We start from the raw sequence: 17,898 nt of genomic DNA, 5'->3' as shown, positions 1-17,898 counted from the left end.
CGGGTGAAGATGGGGGTAGGGCGTCCAGGGCACCAGGTAGGGTTACAGAGATGTCCCAGATCTAGGAGGCCAGGCTGCAGGCTGCCCGGAGCCCCCTCCGCCCTTGCACCTCCATAAAGAAGACAGGGGAGGCTCTGGTTCATTTCCTGGACGTGAGACTTGGTGAAAGCCCTCCAGCGGTGGGCGGGCCTTGTGGTAGAACAGTTAAACCAGCGCCTGGGAGGCCTGCTGCCCGGATCTGAGTGCCTGCGTTCCCGTCCACTTCCTGTCCGGCTTTTTGCCAGTGCACAGACAGTGGGTGAAGGTTCAAGTGCTTGGGCCCCTGCCACCTACATGCAAGACCCAGATGAGTTCCTTGTTCTTGGCTTCCGGCTGACCCAGCCCTGGCTGTTTTAGGCATTATGGCGCTGAGCTTCAGCTGCGTGTTTCTGGGGGGTAAAGGGGACAGAAGAAGGAAATACGGTCTTCTCAAAGAACCAGATAGTACGTGTTTGTGTGTATGCGTGTGGGAGAAATTCTACCATCCTTAGTTTGTCCTGCACTGTGGCTGACTGGCCACTAGAGGGAGCGCCGTGCTCACACATGGGGCACTGGCCCCCAGGTAGCTGATTCTAGGTCCTGGGCCTGTTTTCCTGATTTCTGTGTTCCAAGTTTGCAAGTTCGGAGTCGCTGCGTGAACGTTTGGTGAATGAATGAATGAATAAGTGAATGAATGAATGAAAGAATGAATATGGGCAATGAGAGCCACAGCACCAAGTGTGCGGTGTGGCTGAGAGGAGTCGCTTGGATCGTGGGGGTCACACAGGGCCGGCCTCGTGGGCAGCCACAGCCCAGCAGCACGAGCTCCCCTGCACATTGAGTTTCACGCTCTGTGGCCTGTTTACTAGGAAAGCAGACAGCGAAATGGACAGAGAATGCTCATCCTCCCCCCCACCCCGGTTCACTCCCCAAATGCCCACACCAGCTGAGGCTGGGCCAGGCTAAAGCCAGGAGCCAGGAACTCCATCTGCGGGCTTCCCCCACGTGGGTGGCAGGGACCCAGGCATTTGAAGCATCGCCTGCTGCCTCCCAGGGTGCACATTAGCAGGAAGCTGGATCGGAAGTGGCGCTGGGACTGGAACCAGGAGCTCTGATACGGAGTGTGGACGCTTCAAGCAGCATTTTAACCTATGCCAATCGCCTGCCCCTTGATCGCTTTATCCCTGAGTTTGCAAGTGGCGCATGCGCCGTGCAACTGAAGGCCAGAGACAGTGGCGCATGCGCCGTGCACCCTGAGCCTGCACAGTCCCACTCCTGTCCTGGAACGTTCGGAGCCGCCCACCCTGCCCCCACCAGTCCGGCTGCTGCCCCTTGCCCCCCGCCAGTGGCCTGAGTGCGGGAAGGATTAATGCCTGGGCGACAGCGAGGCAGTCCCGGGCACCTGCGAGAATCGGCACTTGCCCCAGGGGGGGTGTCTGTTCCCAGCGGAGCGTGGCATCGGACAGGCTGGGAGAGAGCAGAAAGCTCTTTTCCCGGCTTCTGAACAAGAAGCCCCCCATTTTTATGACCCTGAGCCCCACCCTTTGTGGCTGGGCTAAGTAAGACCCCTCACAATAGACCACCCGTGCTGCGGCCGGCGCTGGGGCCGGCGCTGGGGCATAGCAGGTTAAGCTGTTGCCTGTGTCGCTGGCATCCCATACAGATGCCGGTTTGAGTCCTGGCTGCTCCACTTCCGATCCAGCTCCCTGCTGATGCGGGACCTCTGCCACCCACATTGGAAGCCTGGATGGAGGTGCAGCTCTGGCCCTCGTGGCCACGTGGGGAGTGAAACAGGGCATGGATCATCTCTCCTTTGCTCTGTGTCATTCTGGTGAGCTTTGATGGGCTCAGGGCCAGGCCTGGACGAGACCCTCCCCATGGCCCTGCATCCTGGGTCTGCCACGCCCCTTGTGGCCTGGGCCTCAGTTGTCACATCCGTGAGCTGGGACAACAGCCTGCAAGCATCCCCTCCCTGCAGCAGTGACAGTGGAGGGGGGAGTACGGAGCCCTCCCAAGATTGTCAGGCTCAGTTGCTGGGCCACGCCTGGCTGATGTCCATATCACCCATGGCCCTGGCTGGAGCTTCAGACCCAAATGGAAACCTCACGCTAGTCAGGCGGCCACAGCCCTGACTGAGAGCTGCTACAGGTCTTGGTGGCTGCAGACCCCAGAGGTGGCCTCCGAGACTCCCTGGTGAGTCTCATTTCCCCTCCCTCCACCCTAGCTAAGCCTTGTTCCACTTAATTAGCCAAGCTCGCTAACTCCCACGGGGCTTCTCCTCCCTCCTAATTAACTCACTTAATTAGGGCTTGCAGGCCGGGCTCCGCCCAGCCTCCTCCTGCTTTTACCCCTGCAGGCCTGGGGCTCAGCACAGCAGGCATAGGAGCAGGGTGTGGCCTGGCCCCTCCCCTCCCCTACTCGGGGCCCGCCCGCCAGCACCTGCCACCCCTCCCCCACCCAGTCCCAGGACGTCAGAGCGGAAACGGGGGCCAGGGAGGGGGATGGGCAGGGGGTGGAAACGGCTGGGGTGAAGCTCCTGGGAGGATGGCAGGGATGAGGACAGCCACGTGGCTCAGGTCCCAGCACACGTGGGGGGATCCCAGCAAGTGCCTGGAGCTCTCTGTGTCTCCGCGCACCACCCCAAAGGGTGCCGGCCTGGCACGAGCCTGCCTTATTCAATGTGAAAGGAGGGTGGGGAGACCCAGGGATGGGTTGGGACAGGAAATGCCTTGGGGCCTGCCACCAGGCCAGGGGCTGGGGGGACTTGGGGGTGTCCTTAGCCTGGGAGAGGGTAAAGGGCTAAGAAGGTGGCCGAGGGACTCCGGTCAGGCGTGCTGTTCCTGCACCAGGGATGAGAGAGGCTCCAGGAGTGGAAGGCCTGGGCAGTTCTGTGCCTCAGTTTCCCCAGTCTGTGGGAAGCCCTCACCTTGAGAAAGCCCCGAGCCAAGGAAGAGGGATCTGCAGACAGCAGGCCTGGCCAGGTGCAGGAGTGCAGGCCCTCAAGGGCCAGGAGGAGGACGTGTGGAGGAGCTGCTGGGGGGGGCTGTGGGACAGGACCCCGAGCTGGGCAAGAGCCTTGCAAGGCCCACCGAGTGCCTGCTCATCACTTCCTCCTGGAAGCCCTCCAAGGTTGCCTCTCCATGCATAGGCGTGATTAGTGTAGCGGCTCTCCCAGTGGACTAGGGGCTCCTGAGGACCGGCACTGTGTGCTATGTGACCAGGCCTCCACAGGGTGGGTGCCCGCTAACACGTTGGAATGAATGAATGAGTAAATGCTTTGGTCCAGAAGTTTTTAGAGCTGAGAGGCCCCATACGGCATCCCAAGCCATTCAGAGCTGGGTCAGTACCTCCTGGCAGGTGAGAAGCTGGTGGGGTGTAGGTGGGAGAGGCCCGGGCGCTGTGTGGTCATTGTGGCTTCTCCCTCCAGGCCTGCGTCTCATTCCTTCCCCCCAGCCAGCTGCCTGCATGCTCGGGTCAGTGGAACATGAGCTGTGACCCTCTCAGCAGGTGGGCTTTCCACATTGTATGCAAATGTGGGCCTCCCAAGCACATGAAGCCACAGGAGAGGTGGCATGGTGGCCAGGGACGGTGTCCACGTGCCGGATCGGAGTGCCAGTTCGAGTCCCGGCTTCTCCACTTCCAACCCAGCTCCCTGCTGATACACCTGGGAGAGCAGCAGAGGATGGCCCGAGTGTTTGGGCCCCTGCACCCATGTGGGAGACCTGGATGGAGTTCTGGGCTCCTGGCTTTGGCCTGGCTCAGCCCTGACTGTGATGGGCATTTGGGGAAAGAACCAGTGGATGGAAGATAGATTCTCTCTCTCTCTCTCTCTCTTTCTCTCTCTCTCCCCCTCCCTTCCCTCCCCACTCTGTCTTTCAAGTAGATGAAAATAAATAACTATTTTTACAAAAGAAGCAGTCACTGTGGCGGGGTGAGGTGGGGGCTGGGCTCCAAGACAGCCCCCGGCAACGAAGGTGAGCCTCATCATTAGAGCCCCCCGGAGCAGTGACAGGGACTGTGGCAGGGACTCTATCCCCAGAGGACAGGTCCAGAGGCTGGAAGGCAGGTCTGCTGCACCTGGGGTGGGGTGGGGGCTCCAGGCTGACCCCAGCACCGCTCTAGGTGCTGGGCACCCCTGTCAGCCCCTCCTCGCCCCTCCCCACCCCCCACCATCTCCCTGCTCCCCCTACCCAGCTCTGCCTTCCTGCCTGCTCCACCTCTGGGTTACTCTGCCCCGGAAGCTGTCAAGACAGGATGGAGGTAGGAAGACCCAGCCCCTGGGCCCCGGGCCAGGTCAGCTCCCCCATGGGGGTCACCTCCAGGTGCCCGCAGGGGTCACCTGCTTGGTGTTGTCCCCTTGTTGCTGCCTTGCCGTGTGGTTTGTCTACTCCCCGCCCTGCCCTGCCCGTCAGCAACCACAGAAGCTGCTCTCGAATCTTCATCTTACGGTGACGTCACTGCGGCCAGCCCCCCGGGGTGTGTGCTGTGATGCCTGCAGGTCCCAGGAGACCCGTCCCCATGGTGAGCTGGGCCGGAGCCAGCCTGGGAGTCCCTGCCTCCAAAGGAAGGGTTTGGAACCAGGCTTGGGATCAGGCTCCGTCAGACGTGCAGGCCACCAAGCAGCAGCCACGCCCCACCCCCAGGAGCACAGGCAGCCAGAACCATGGTGTTTTGTTTTGTTTCTAAGATTTTTAAAAAAAATTTATTTGGAAGGCAGAGTTACAGAGAAAGGAGGCTAGAGAGCGAAAGAAATCTTTTACCCACTGGTTCACTCCCCAGATGGCCACAACGGCCAGGGCTGGGCCAGGCCCAAGCCAGGAGCCAGGAGCTTCTTCCAGGTCTCCCACATGACTGGCAGGGGTCCAAGCACTTGGGCTATCCTCCACTGCTTTCCCAGGCGCATTAGCAGGGAGCTGGATCAGAAGTGGAGCAGCCAGGTCTTGAATCAGTGCCCATATTGGATGCTGGCACTGCAGACGGAGGCTTAACTTGCTACTCCACAACACTGGCCCCAGACCGTTGGCTTTTAATGATGTATTTTATTTATTTAAAAGGCAGAGAGAGAGGGAGAGATATCTTCCTTCCGCTGGTTTACTCCCCAAATGCCCACAACAGCCAGGGCACACACCAGGCCAAAGCCAGGAGCCTGGAACTCCATGTGAGTCTCCCATGTGGGTGCAGGGGCCCAAGCACTTGGACCATCTTCCACTGCCTTCCCAGGTGCATTAGCAGGGAGCTGGATGGGAAGTGGAACAGCTGGGACAAGAACTAGCACACTGATGAGGGATGCCGGCATAGGTGTTGTAGGCAGTGGCTTAACCTGCCGAACCACAAGCCTGACCCCTATCCAGAACCATGAGCTGTAGGTCTGGGTCCTGGAATCCAGAGGTACTGCCTGTTCCTAGTGTTTCTCCAAGTGGGACAGTTGAGGTCCTTCTAGGAAGTCCTTGGATGTGGCTTTAGGGGACACAGTCACGTGGTGAGCAGGTTCCTTCCCCACCCCACCCCCATACCTCCTCCTCCTCATCCCATTTAAAAACACTTCCATTAAACACTTGCTAATTATTTTGAAAAACACGAAAGCAGTTACAGCAAGCGTGTCACCCTGGGCGTGCCCACGGCTAAAACGGGTGCTAACGCTTGGTCAGATTTGTGTCAGGTCGTTTTCCTGGCAAAAGACAAAATACGAGGGCTGCCAGGGCCTCCCTACGCCACCCCCTTCGCAGGGCAACTTCCTGCATCCTCCCCACCCCACCCCCCAGGACAGCCATTCTCACGACTTCCGGCTCTCCTTCTCGCCTGGGGTTGGCACACAGTCAGCTGCACGGACCAGAAATCCCAACTCCAAGCCGCTCCAAGTACAGCTCGGCAGGGCTGCGCGGTGACAAAGGAGCAGGGCTTTCCCAGGGTACTGTCATCGCTCCGGCTTCCTGGCATCAGAGGCGTCCTGCTGGTCCCAAGGCGGCCGTCCGTTGCTTCAGAACCTACTCTACAAAAAAGGCACTGAGAGACACACGGGGCCACCGCCTGCGGCACGCGCAGCCAGGGACGCCGCGCCGGCTCCTCTGTGATCCACCTCGGGTTTCCCTTATCAGCTGCAACTTGAACTTGTCATCGGCTGAGTCTGGATGCCCCTGCTGCCAGCTGTCTGGGGATGCTGTAGCCCTCCAAGGCCACCAGGGCTCCTGACCAATCGCGCCATGACGCACCATTCATCAGCAGCACCGACGTCCTGGGAATGATGATGGCCATCCAGGAGCACAGGATCCAACAAGACCCTTGTCTCTGTCTCGACTGGGGACACAAGCAGTGAGGAGCATCACAGAACACTCTGGGGAAATCCCTACATACTGTACTCCCCGCCCCAGCACGGAGACTGACATTTGAGAGTGCCACGGCCAAGTCATTAGGTCACCACCGAGGGACTGTCCATGTGGCCAGTACAGCAGCCTAACACCCAGTGCCACAAGCAGAGGGACCCAAATTCATGTAGTCTGAAATGTCGTCATGCAGAGAGAGAGAGAGAGAGAGAGAGAGACTGTTCATCTGATGCTGCCTCATTCCTCAAATGTCTGTAACAGCCAGGGCTGGGCCACGCTGAAGCAGGAACCAGGAATTCCATCCGGGTCTCCCACGTGGGTGCAGGGACCCAAGCACTTGGGTCATCTTCTACTGCTTTCCCAGGTTCCTTAGCAGAGAGTTAGGTCGGAAATGGAGCAGCCGGGACTCAATCCCGCAGTCTGTACCGGATGCTTGCACAATGATGACACCTGGTTTTTCCATGTTGCTATGGAAATCATGGCCAAGGTTAATCTTTGTGTTCTGCTACCCAAATTGCAACCATCAGAATCTTCCCTGAGAAGGCAGCCTTGCCTTGGGCACACACCTCTCAGCCGGCTGGAGTGGTTCACCCCCCAGGGGGTCAGGGACTGAGGGCTGCTGTGGTTCCTCAATTCAGAGGGGTCGTGTGGGGTCAGTTCTCAGAGAAGCCAAGATGGGTCAGAGGCACAAGGGACTTGCTGGAGGAAACACTTGGAGGGAGGGAGGGAGGAGGCTCGAGCATCCTGAGGCAGCAAGAGATTTAGCCCTGGAAGACAGACAAGACAGGAAGAGTGGCAGGAAGGCTCTCAGGCTGTAGGCAGTACAGAGAAAGTCCCAGCAAAGCCAAGGCCAAGTCCTTCATCCAAATCTGCCCTGATGGAGTCCTGTGTCTCCAGGTACAAATCCGGGCCCCTTTGTGGATCATAGAAGGTTCTCTCTCACTCTCATTCTTTATTTTTGGAAGGCAGCAGACCCAGGGGGCAAGGCTGAAAAGAGAGAGATCTTCCATCAGCTGGTTTACTTCCTCAATGGCCACAACAGCAGAGGCTGGGCCAGGCAGCAGCCTGAAGCCTGGATCTCCACCCAGGTCTCCCCTGTGGGTGGCAGGAGCCCCTAGTGCTGCCTTCTCAGGATCAGAAGCAGAGCCGGGACTCAAATACGGGATGCAGGTGTCACAGCTGGCAGCTTCGCAAATGCAGTGACAAATGCCTGCCCGCGCGGCTTAACATTTATCAGGACCCTTGCTGTGTCCCCTGGCAAAAGTGTGCCCTCTGTGGGGACCAGCACTTCCCACCGGAGCTGAGAATGGCTGAGCGGGAAGAAGGAGTGGGAATCTGATTACCCACAATGCATTTCGGCAACCTTTACTAACTGCGTTGTGGGTAATCAAGGCCCCAGGTGAGGAAGCCCTCAGTTACCAGGACCTGGAGCCCCATCTCTGGACCTCAGCTTCCAGTTCTGGATACAGAGGGAAGAGCTTTAGGTCTGGGAGTCAGCCGTCAGCAGCTAGGAAGACATTCCCTCCCTGGGCCCTTCCCCTGCGGGGCCCCTCTGCTCTGTGCCCTCTGACTCGAACCCAGGGCCACAGCTCCTTTGATTAAGGCCTTGCCCGGAGAAGATGAGACAAAGTCAGGCGGAATCTGAGGTTCCCTGACGGACGGACGTGGCCAGGACGCACAGGGGCGGGAGAGGCAGGGCCAGCAGAGAGGCAAGTCTGGGAGGACTTGCTGGAAGACGGAGGAGAGGAGACAGATCTTTCCAGACGCAGGAAACTGGATGTAGGAAGGCACCGGGCGCGAGACAGCAGCTGTTCCGGAACAGCGTGCTGAGGTCAGGGCTGGTGGAGGAGAGGCAGCCCCAAGTAGGGCAGCGGCGGGTGAGCCTGCTCCCAGCACTCAGGGCTCCGAAGGCCAGGAGAACACTACACGGCACCCTGGAGTCGCCGGGAGCCCTTAGTGATTTTATAGTTTGTATTTTGCAGAGCTGATGGTCACCAAGGACTTGGATTCAAGAAAGGAAGGAAGGAAGGAAGGAAGGAAGGAAGGAAGGAAGGAAGGAAGGAAGGAAGGAAGGAAGGAAGGAAGGAAGGAAGGGAAAAAAGAAAGAAAGAAAGAAAGAAAGAAAGAAAGAAAGAAAGAAAGGAAAGAAAGAAAGAAAGAAAGAAAGAAAGAAAGAAAGAAAGAAAGAAAGAAAGAAAGAAAGAAAGAAAGAAAGAAAAGCCTAGACAGCAGCAGGAGGGAACCAGGCCCCTAATCTCGCTAGCAGACGTTGCAAAGTGGGGCCCGCTGGCCAGATCTGCTCCCAAAGCGTGTCCCATGTGGCCCATTCTGTATTTCTGAATTTTGGGAGATGGGTTGCCCATGTGTACAAGTTGGAAGATTTTTATGTTTAAAATTTGCGGCTCTCTGGAAATCTCAACCGCCCAGCTCCAGAACAGCCTGCCGGGTCACCTGCACGGCTCCCCGCTGGTCCCACACTGCACGTGCGGGAGGGTGCGACCCCCACTCTAGAAACCCTGGACGGAGAGAACCGACTGATGGAAGGCACACAGGCATGGGGAGGGGGCTGGGCGTGCTGCAGGGCTGAGGCTGGGGACCCGTGAGAGTACAGGCAGCCTCCCCTCGTCTCATCCCTGCCCCCCAACCACCCCGCTGGCATCCAGGCCCCCCGACTCCCCTTTGCGCCCTCCCGCCCGCCGGCGGCGGCACTATGTACCCGGGCTGCACCCTTTAACTTGGGCTTTCAGCAAAGGGAGCGAGGCCGCCCGAGCCGGAGGTGACCTCGAGGCCTCGGTGCCCCGCGTCTTCCCCGGTTTTGCAGGCTCTCTGGAAGGGAGAAAGGAAAGGTGACAGGATGGACAGACAGACAAAGGACAGGCGGGATGGATGGCTGCGCGACCGCATGTGGGGGGGGGGGTCACAGACAGGCTCCGCCTCACAGTCTGGGGCCGTCTGGTCCCTCGGGGGCCAGGCATCTGCGCCAGGTGACCCTCTCCAACCTCGTTCTCTCCCCCTCGAGGGCTCTGACCTAAAAAACACCGCGGTAGGAGGCGAGAGGGAGCGCGCCCGCGGGCGCTAGGACCCGGCGCGGCCGGAAGGCGGGGTGCGGGCGGCCGAGCGGAGAATCTGCGCCGGGCGGCGGGCGCGCGCGCGGGGCGGACAAAGGGGCGGGCGGCGGCGGCGCGCGAGCCGGAAGGCGGAGCCGCGAGCCGGGCGGGCAGGTGCGCGCGGGCCGGAGGGCGGAGCCGCCATGCCGCGATGGAGCGCAGCCCGGGCGGGCGCCGGGGCCGGGGCCCGAGCGCCGGGCGCAGCGCGAGCCGGAGCCGCAGCCACAGCCCGGGCCAGGCCGGGGTCCGGGAGCGCAGGGCCGGGCTGCTCGTAGCGGCGGCGACGGAGCCCCCCAGCGGCTGAGGGGCTTCCTCCCAGCTCCCGTTGGTGGCCGGGACGCAGCAAGCCCCCGCAGCCCCGGGGAGGTCGGGGACCCCCCCTCCTCCCGCCGCCACCACCTCCAGGATCCAGCGAACCCCAGGAAAGCGAGGGGCACCCCCCCGGATCGAGCACAGAGAGACTCCCCAGCGGGGAAGAGCGGAGGCTTCCCGTGTGTTCGGAAGACAGCGACCCCCCTACGGTACTGCAAAGACTCCCCATCTTCCAGCTGAGCCCCCCCAAGACCTGGAACGCAGTGTTCCCCCGGCCAGTGGTTGCGGGAACCCCCCACCCAAGAACCAGGTCATTACAACTCCACACCTCAAGACACGAAGACCCAGCTCAGAACGTCCCTAGGTCGGGGGACCCTGCCCCCCAACTCCGGCACACGGAGATCCCAGCCCTAGGGACAGCCAGAGACACCCCTCACCAGCAGGAAGCCTCGGACACCCCACCCCTCCGCAAAAGCCCCAGGACTGGGGTGCCCGAGCCCCTTGCGGCGGCCCTTCGAATCCCGGCCCGTGACCGTGGCGCCCTGAGCCCCCCCGGGCCGGGCTGACGAAGACCGAGACGGCGCCCAGACCCCCCGCCGCGGCGTCCCCGCGGCCCCAGCCCAGGTAAGCCGGGCCCAGGTGAGGGGCGGCAGGTGAGTGGCCACCGAGGTCCCTCCAGCCCTGCAGGTGGGGAAGGAAGTGTTGGGTGCGCGCCCCCCCCTAGCGTCGCCATGGAGCCGAGGCTGAAGGACGTCTCTTTGTGTCTCGCTTGGAGGAGCCGCCCCCTCCTCCTCTCCCTTCCCCCACCCCACCCCACCCCCGAGCGCTGAGGTTTAGGCACAGCTTCCCGACCCTAGGGCGGGGGAGGGGGGGCGCAGGGGGGGGAAGCCCCCTGTGCCAAAGGTGGGGGGAGTCGGTGCCGGGTCTCCCCCCCAACCCACCTAGAAAAAAACCTGGGCCTCCAGTGTTGGCCCTAGGTCCTGGTGGCGTGCCAGCCCCTCCCCCCATGGCCAGGCTGAGTTCCTCACCCAAGTCTCCCCACCCCAAGGAATTGTGGGGGTGTCCACAGGTGAGGGGGCCTGCAGTAGGTGGCCCGGGTGATGACTGGGGTTTTGTCTTGAGAGGGGTGGGAAGGGGTGTGTTTGGGAGAGCAAATGGGACTCCCTGGCTCCCAGGCCGTGGTGGGGGGAGCTCACTGGGCAGTACTTTGTGGTTCCTGCGGGACAGGGAGGGGCAGGCCCTCCCCAGAGTGAGGCACTAGTTTCGGGGGGAGGGGCCATGATCTAGATTAGGATCCTCTAGGGGTCAGGGCACCTTCCTTTCCCCAGATGGGGTAGGGACACCAAGCCCCACCATAAGCCTTCCCTCCTCCCCTCCCCCACTCCCGACTTGCAGAAGTCTCAGCACCAACCGTCAGGAGGGCTGGGTCCCAGGTGTCCTCCACGGCCCAGGGGCCCTGCCAGGCTCTCGCATCTGCTTTGCAAGCGGGATACAAAGCAGGACAGTGCAGCCGGCCTGCAGCTCCTAGGGCAGCTAAGAGGCCTGAGTGGTGTGGCGCCCTGGGATTCTAGAGCAGAGAAGGGCTGGACCCTGCTGAGGGTGCGCGCTCTGGGCTGCCGGGACGTCCTCCAGCTCTTCCCTCCCCAGCCTGCTGCGGGCGAGCCGTGGTGCTGGACCCCATCTGGTGGGGGAGCACACAGAAGCTCGGGGAGGCAGGCAGCCCCACCAGTGGTGACTTTGTGGGTTTAGGAAGCTCTCCGTGAGTGTCTGAAGAGCCACAGACTGCAGTCAGGGGTCCTGTTCCTCTGACCGACCCGCAGAGCCCTGGGCTGGCCTCAGTGTGCCCAGACTAACTGAGGAGGACCTGGTCAGGCCCAACTGACCAGTCCTCAACCCTCCACCCAAAGCCCCTGAGCCCCATCCTCCTGCAGACTGGGGTGGGGGTGGTGGTTGAGTGGGGTAGTGGGGCAGCTGATGCCTCTGCTCCTGGTTCCCCCAAGGCAGGGCCCCGCGCCCCCACCTGCTGCTGGCCTTGACCCAAGGGCAGGAGAGTGCAGGTGCAGCGGCAGGGTCAGGACAGTTGAGGCATCTGCCCTCGGCGCAGCCAGCCACCCTGAAGGCTGGGTGACCTTGGGCAGGCAGATGGTGGGAGCCACTTAACCCTGCGGCCGCTGGGGCAGAGGGAGATCAAAGCTAGACCCCAGAAGCACCCAGGAGTGTCGCCACCTGTCTGTGGAGGAGCTCATGACCCTTTCCCATCCCCCCATCCCCCCTGCCATGGGGGGCGATCCCAGGGGCTTGTCACCCACCCCACAGGCAAGGGAGCCGAACCATAGACTGAAGGACAGAGGTCTGAGTCCCTGTGCCCAGGGAAGCTGCAGAGAGCCAGCCCTCGCCTCCTCTCTAACCTGCACTGGCTGCCCATTGAGTCGCAGTGAAGTAGCTCAGCTGTCCCAGCCCACTGCAGTCTGGCGACGGCTGTCACCCTCTGTCCCCTGACCTGAGAAGCCCCTCCTGCCTCCCCTTCCCCTCTGGATCTGACCTGGGCTGGCGCCCGGTAGAAAGCTGAACTGGACTGCATCGGTGGCTTGGAGACAGTGGTGCGTGTCTCCGTGTGCTGCGACGGTCTGTCTCCACGTCGGGACCCTGAGCTCCAAAAAGCCAGGGCTGTCTCGTCCCCACACGGCCAAGACATTGTCCCACAGTCCGGCGCCTCGTCCAGCACATGGGACCAGCTGCAGCCCCGTCGCGGGTTCTGTTGGCCCAGTGTATTTGAAACGTTGGCCTTTGTCGGTGGTGCTAAAACAAGGTTAGGAGAGTTCATGTGCAGATACTGGTGTTCAGGAAAACAAGGTGATATGGCCATCCCAGGCCTTCCTCAAGGGGACACAGGCCTCCAGCTCGCCCCAGGCCCCACCAGGCCTGCCCACTCCTCAAGATGACCTGCCGGCCCCTCTGCTGGCCTCTGGTTTGCAGGCCCAGGACGGAGGCCAGGAAAAGTGTTTGCTTAGCGGGTGAACTTTGTCTGTGTGTGTTCTGCTTAGCGGGTGGCCAAGTTGGAACAGGCACAGGACAGGGTCCCTGGGGAGGGGGAGAGGGTGGGGGTAGGGCTCCTTCTGGCTGAGCGGCTGAGGGGGCCTGAACTTCGGCAGCCTGGCCCTGTGCTGGAGGCTCTCGACACGAACCGCTCTTTCCCACCAGGAGCGGACGTTCAAGATCCCAGGCCCAGGTCTTGCTGAGGTCTCTGGGCTTGGGTTACTCGTGGGCCCAGCAAAGAAGTGGATGAAAGCGTCTCTGGACTGCGAGCCGCCTCCTTAGGCTGACTTTCCAGGAGCCGGGCCAAGCTGCTCTGAGTTTTGTTCAGGCAGGAGAAGTGGGAGCCGGGATGCAGGAACCAGCGTTCCCTAAACACTCATGCAGCCGATGGGTGCTGCCAAGTCACTGGGCCAGGGACCATGGGCTGACGCTGTGGCCCAGCCACTGGCCGTGGCCCCATACAAGAGTCCACGGTAGCCAGAAGCGGCAGAGCACCGTGGTTGAGAGCTCAGGGTTCGATTCTCACTCGGCTGCTGTGTGACCTTCGGCAGGTCAGTTAACCTCTCTGGGCCTCAGGATGCTCATGTACAAGGCAGGAACCACCACTGCCTCCTGGGGTCATCCAGGCGATTCGGGGAAGGGGCCTAGGACAGAGCCTGCAGCATAAACGCCACTCGGTAACTGCTGGCCCTTGTCAGGCCAGGGTGGCATTGTTCTCCCTTAGGAGCCGGGCTAGGCTGGCACTGGGGGCTTTGGGTCCTGTCCCTAAGGTGGGGGAGGGGCTTGGAGGGAGAGCGGGTGTAGGGAGGGGACACAGGCAGGGCCTGTGTGAGGGCCCTTCCAGAGCTGTGTCCTCCTGTGCCAGACTGTAGGTAAGGCCCCCTTTGTTCTGGGCCCTGGCGGCCCTGGGGCGGCTGGCTGGGAGATTCCTCAGGGCTCTCTGGCCCCAGGCGCGTGGGCCCCAGGCCAGAGCTGGAGCCAAGTCTTCCTCAAGCCTCCCCTCCCCCAACTCCTCTCCCTTGCTTTCCCCTGTGCACAGCTGGGCCCCCAAAGACACGCTGGTCCAAGGGCGTCTCTCCCCTGGGCTGCCCCTAGAGAGGGGAACGCATCGAGTCTCCCAGCTTGGCCCCCACTCGCGAGCCGGGGTTGGAAGGCTGTGGCAGGCACTGTTTGCCGTGTCCAGCCCTCCCCTCCAGGACACGGGCAGTGTTTTCTCAGCTGGGATTGCAGCCGGGGTCTGAGGACCACTGAAGGGTGTGTGTGTGTGTGTGTGTGTGTGTGGCTTGAGCATCACCCTGCCCTCAGCCTGAGTCCCAGCACCGCATCCCCTGGCTGTGTGGTCTCCGACAAGTCCTCTGGGCCTCAGTCTCTTGTGCTATGGAATGGGCACTCACAGTGCCCGCTTGCTCAGGAGGTTGTGTTACAGGGAAGTGCATCAAGCTGTGCCTGCTGCTCCAGCCTCGCGCGCTCTGTGACTTCACACCATCCCCCTTCCCTGCGCCTTCCTCAGTCCTAGGAGAGGGCAATAGAATGGCCCTGAGTGGCAGGGGAACCGGACAGGGGCTAGGGCTAGATGGACAGAGCCTCGGCCTCCTCCTGGCCAGGCCCCAGAGAGGCTGCACAAACCCGGCCCCAGCTGCCTACCCCAGCATCCCTGCTCCCCGAGGGCCTCTGTCTCCCCTGCCCCTGAGAACTGGGCTTCAAGGCGAGCTCAGGTGGCCCGCAGTTAACACAGCTTAGCGATGAAAAGCAAAACCCTGAGCCCAGCCGTGTGACCTTGGGCAAGGTACTTAACCACTCTGCCCCGGCTCTGCCGTCCGTGAACGGGGGAGAGAGCAGCACCTGGCCTGTGGGGCCGGGGTGAGGACGAGGTGAATGCGTTTGTGAGATGCGTGAACGGCGCCGAGCACCTCCTAAGGGTTTGCTTCTCTGTTAGTCCTCAGAAGCCCGGAGCAGAGAGGGAGTGCCAGTCCCACTTCAGCGGCTGAGACACGTGTGGGCAAGGGGGAAGGGACTGACTCCAGGGAACATGTCTGGGTCTCCAGGCTAGGCTTGCCCACCTGTCTGCCATTCTCAGCAGTCTGAGAGGCGGGGCCAGGGCTTTGGACCAAGCAGGACCCAGCCTAGGCTCCAGCTTCCTTTTTCTTCTTCCTCTTCTTTTTTTTTTTTTTTTTAAAGATTTATTTATTTATTTGAAAGGCAGAGTTACAGAGAAGCAGAGAGAGAAGTCTTCCTTCAACTGGTTCACTCTCCAAATGGCCACAGTGGCTGGAGCTGGACCGATCCGAAGACAGGAGTCAGGAGGTCCAGGTCTCCCATGCAGGTGCAGAGGCCCAGGCACCTGCGCCATCTTCCACTGCTTCCCCAGGCCGTAGCAGAGAGCCAGATCGGAAGTGGAGCAGCCAGGACTTGAGCCAGTGCCAATATGGGATGCCGGCACTGCAGGCGGTTGCTTTACGTGCTACGCCACAGCTCAGGCTCCATCCAGCCTCCTTGACCATGTCCCGTGGCGTCCCACCCCACAGCTCTGCTCACGTCAGGCTGGGCAGGATCTGCAGCAGAGACTGTGCCCCCAGAAAACTCAAGGCCATCCCCATTCCTCAGGCCCACTCCAAGGACAGTGGGGAAATATGGGCAGGACCCACAGGCCCCTGGTGCAAGGCCCAGGTCGAGTTCATGTGTCTCTGTCCATCTCTCAGGGCCTGGTGCACTTGTCAGCTTTGGGGAGGGCTGGGGTCCCCCTCACAGTGAAAGCCAGGTCCCCACTGTGGCCTCCAAGGCCTTGTACAATGACAGCCACCCCCTCCTCGCCTCTACCCTCCTGTCCTGCCTCCTGTGCCCGTCCTGGCTACCAGGCTGTCCCCAGGCTAGTGGGCGCAGTCCCGGAGTTCACGGTGCTCTGTGCCAGGCGGGCTGTCCCACCAGCACATCCACTTGCCCACAGCCATCTCGGCGAGGCCCGTGCTGCCCAGTGCTGACAGCGGCCTTGTGTAAGAGGCTTGAAGGCTGGCTCACGCACACATGCACTCCCCATGCAACGGCTGTGCCGCGCACAGAGCAGGTGCTCAGCGAATCTTTGCTGAATGTTCTGGAGCCCGCTGGATCGTCACGAAGCACGGCTGTGTGACACTGCTGAACAGGCCGCCTCAGCTGCCCTTCCCCGAGTCTCGGTTTCCTGAGCCGTAAGGGACTTGATGGGAATAAAAAGAGGGGGCTCTTGCGCAGGGTGAGGTTTACGTGAGTTAGTGCATGGGAAGCCTCTGAACTTCAGTGGTTCATAAAAGTGGGCAGTGAGCAGTAACGCTGTGTGACCTGTGCCACACACAAAGCCTCTGGGAGCCCCAGGCCACCCCTCGTAGGGAAGGCAGGGAGGGGGATTGTCTTGGGCCTGGGCCTGGGCCTGGGGAGGTCCCAGCTCTTGCTCTCATTCATTTGTGTGGTTGCACAAACATTTGCGAAAGGCCTGCTGCACACCATTCGCTGGGTTAGCTGCTGCCAGCTGGCGCAGGGTCCCCGCCCCCAGTGGGTGGCACCATGATGACGTCATGCATTTGGCCTTGATGTGTCCTAGTAGGGGGGGTGATCACAGGTCAGCGCCCCGGCCACTGGAAGTGGTGGGGGGCAGTGCCAGCTGAGGAGGTGTCAGCTGAGCTGAACTTGGAAGACCCGAGCCACGTGGCCATCTCGGAAAAGACCCAGGCCCGGAGGGAGTGTGCTGAGGGGGCAGCAGGGAGCCCAGGGTATGCAGGGGGAGGTGACAAGCCAGGGGAGGGAGGCTCAAGTGCCCTGGGGGAGGCAGTGACGCAGGCTCTAGTACTTGGGTCCCTGCCACCCACATGGGAGACCTGTGTTGGGTTCCTGGCTCCTGGCTCCAGACTCGGCCAGTCCTGGCTCTTGTGGGCATTTGGGGAGTGAACCAGCAGATGTCAGATTCTCTTTCTGCCTTTCAAGTAAATAAAATTTTGAAAGAAGAGTCTGGGGGTGGGGAGGAGGACCACTGGGGGCGTCCCTGTGACAATTGAGTGGTGAGCAACTGGAGCAGGTGCTGAGAGTGGTCGGGTCCCATTATTATGTCTGCTATGGATTCTAGAGTTACGTGATGCAAACCCCAGCAAAGGAGAAGTCTCTTCTTAGTTCCCCCTCAAGGTAGCTCACCAAACATTGGGACCTTCTGGCCTCAGCCCAAAGTGACACGGGGCCCAGAGAGGGTGGGGGTGGGGCTGGCAGTATCCACCAGGAAGCAGCCTGGGGGAGGGGGCCAGTGGCACAGCCCTGGGGACTCAGGCACCCTACAGAAATCCCTGCTGGCCCGTCAGCCCAGCAGCACTGCTTCTGCAGTTGATAGGAACACTTGCACTCTGCACAATGACTTAGGGATGAGGCCACTCTCTGTTACAGAAGCAGCGGAAGGAAGGTTGGGCAAGACCCTCGTGTCGTGGTTTGGTTGGACAGATGGCAGTAAACCCACATGTAGCCGGTGCCTTTGCAGCTCTGGGGCCCGGGTTCCAGTTCTGCGTCGCCTCCTCTGGACCTGGTTCCCTGGCCTCCACTGGCCTCCCCGGCCCCCAGCCTTGCGCTTAGCGCTGGCCTGGGTGCTGTCCACGCCTGTGGTGCTGAAGCCAGTCAGGCTGTAGGCAGGCCTGGGGCTGTGGGCCAGAGACCAACAGAGAAGGGGAAGCAGAGCAGGAGGAGTTCTGGATTCAACCCCGGCTCAGGCCGTCCCGAGCTGAGTGGCCCTGGGGCAGTAGTTTGACCCCCGTGGGTGCTGGTGTAAAGGGGGTGCTGTGAAGGTGGGCAGGTAGCAGGCCCTGGGAACCTTAGCACACTGAGGCAAGTGTGGAGCTTCTTACAGTGTGATCTCAGAGGCCAGAAGTCGTGGGGGCTGAGCTTCGGGACAGCAGAGTGTTGGTGCCTGGATCTGGATCTTGGCTTTGCCATCAGATGATGTGACTGCTCCATGCCTCGGTTTCCTCATCTGTGGACTGGGGCTAACATCAGAGCTCGGGGACAGAGGATTAAGGGACTTCATTAACATGAGGCACTCGGCCCAGGACAGGGGTGCCCTGAGTGCTAGCTGCTTGTCATGGCTTTCCTGTCATTGTCAC

The 17,898-nt window shown here is 61.2% G+C and overlaps 1 protein-coding gene across 3 annotated transcripts in view; it reads left to right on the top strand.

Moving 5' to 3' along the window:
- The window catches only part of SBK1 (SH3 domain binding kinase 1), a 43,721-nt gene that overhangs the window by 12,172 nt on the left and 13,651 nt on the right, over positions 1 to 17,898 (top strand). For 2 of the 3 annotated variants that reach the window (XM_070064907.2, XM_070064908.2), the window contains exon 1: positions 9,050 to 10,381. The exons of the other annotated variant lie outside the window; for it this stretch is intronic. The gene's annotated coding sequence lies outside the window, so the exon portion shown is untranslated. Of the gene's footprint in view, positions 1 to 9,049; positions 10,382 to 17,898 lie in introns of those variants that run through there. 3 annotated transcript variants of the gene reach the window in all.

This window comes from Oryctolagus cuniculus, chromosome 19 (genome assembly GCF_051225735.1).
Source record: "Oryctolagus cuniculus isolate XC-2025 breed Fujian yellow rabbit chromosome 19, ASM5122573v1, whole genome shotgun sequence".
Taxonomy (NCBI): domain Eukaryota; kingdom Metazoa; phylum Chordata; class Mammalia; order Lagomorpha; family Leporidae; genus Oryctolagus; species Oryctolagus cuniculus.
This window is presented reverse-complemented; position numbering and strand designations above follow the sequence as displayed.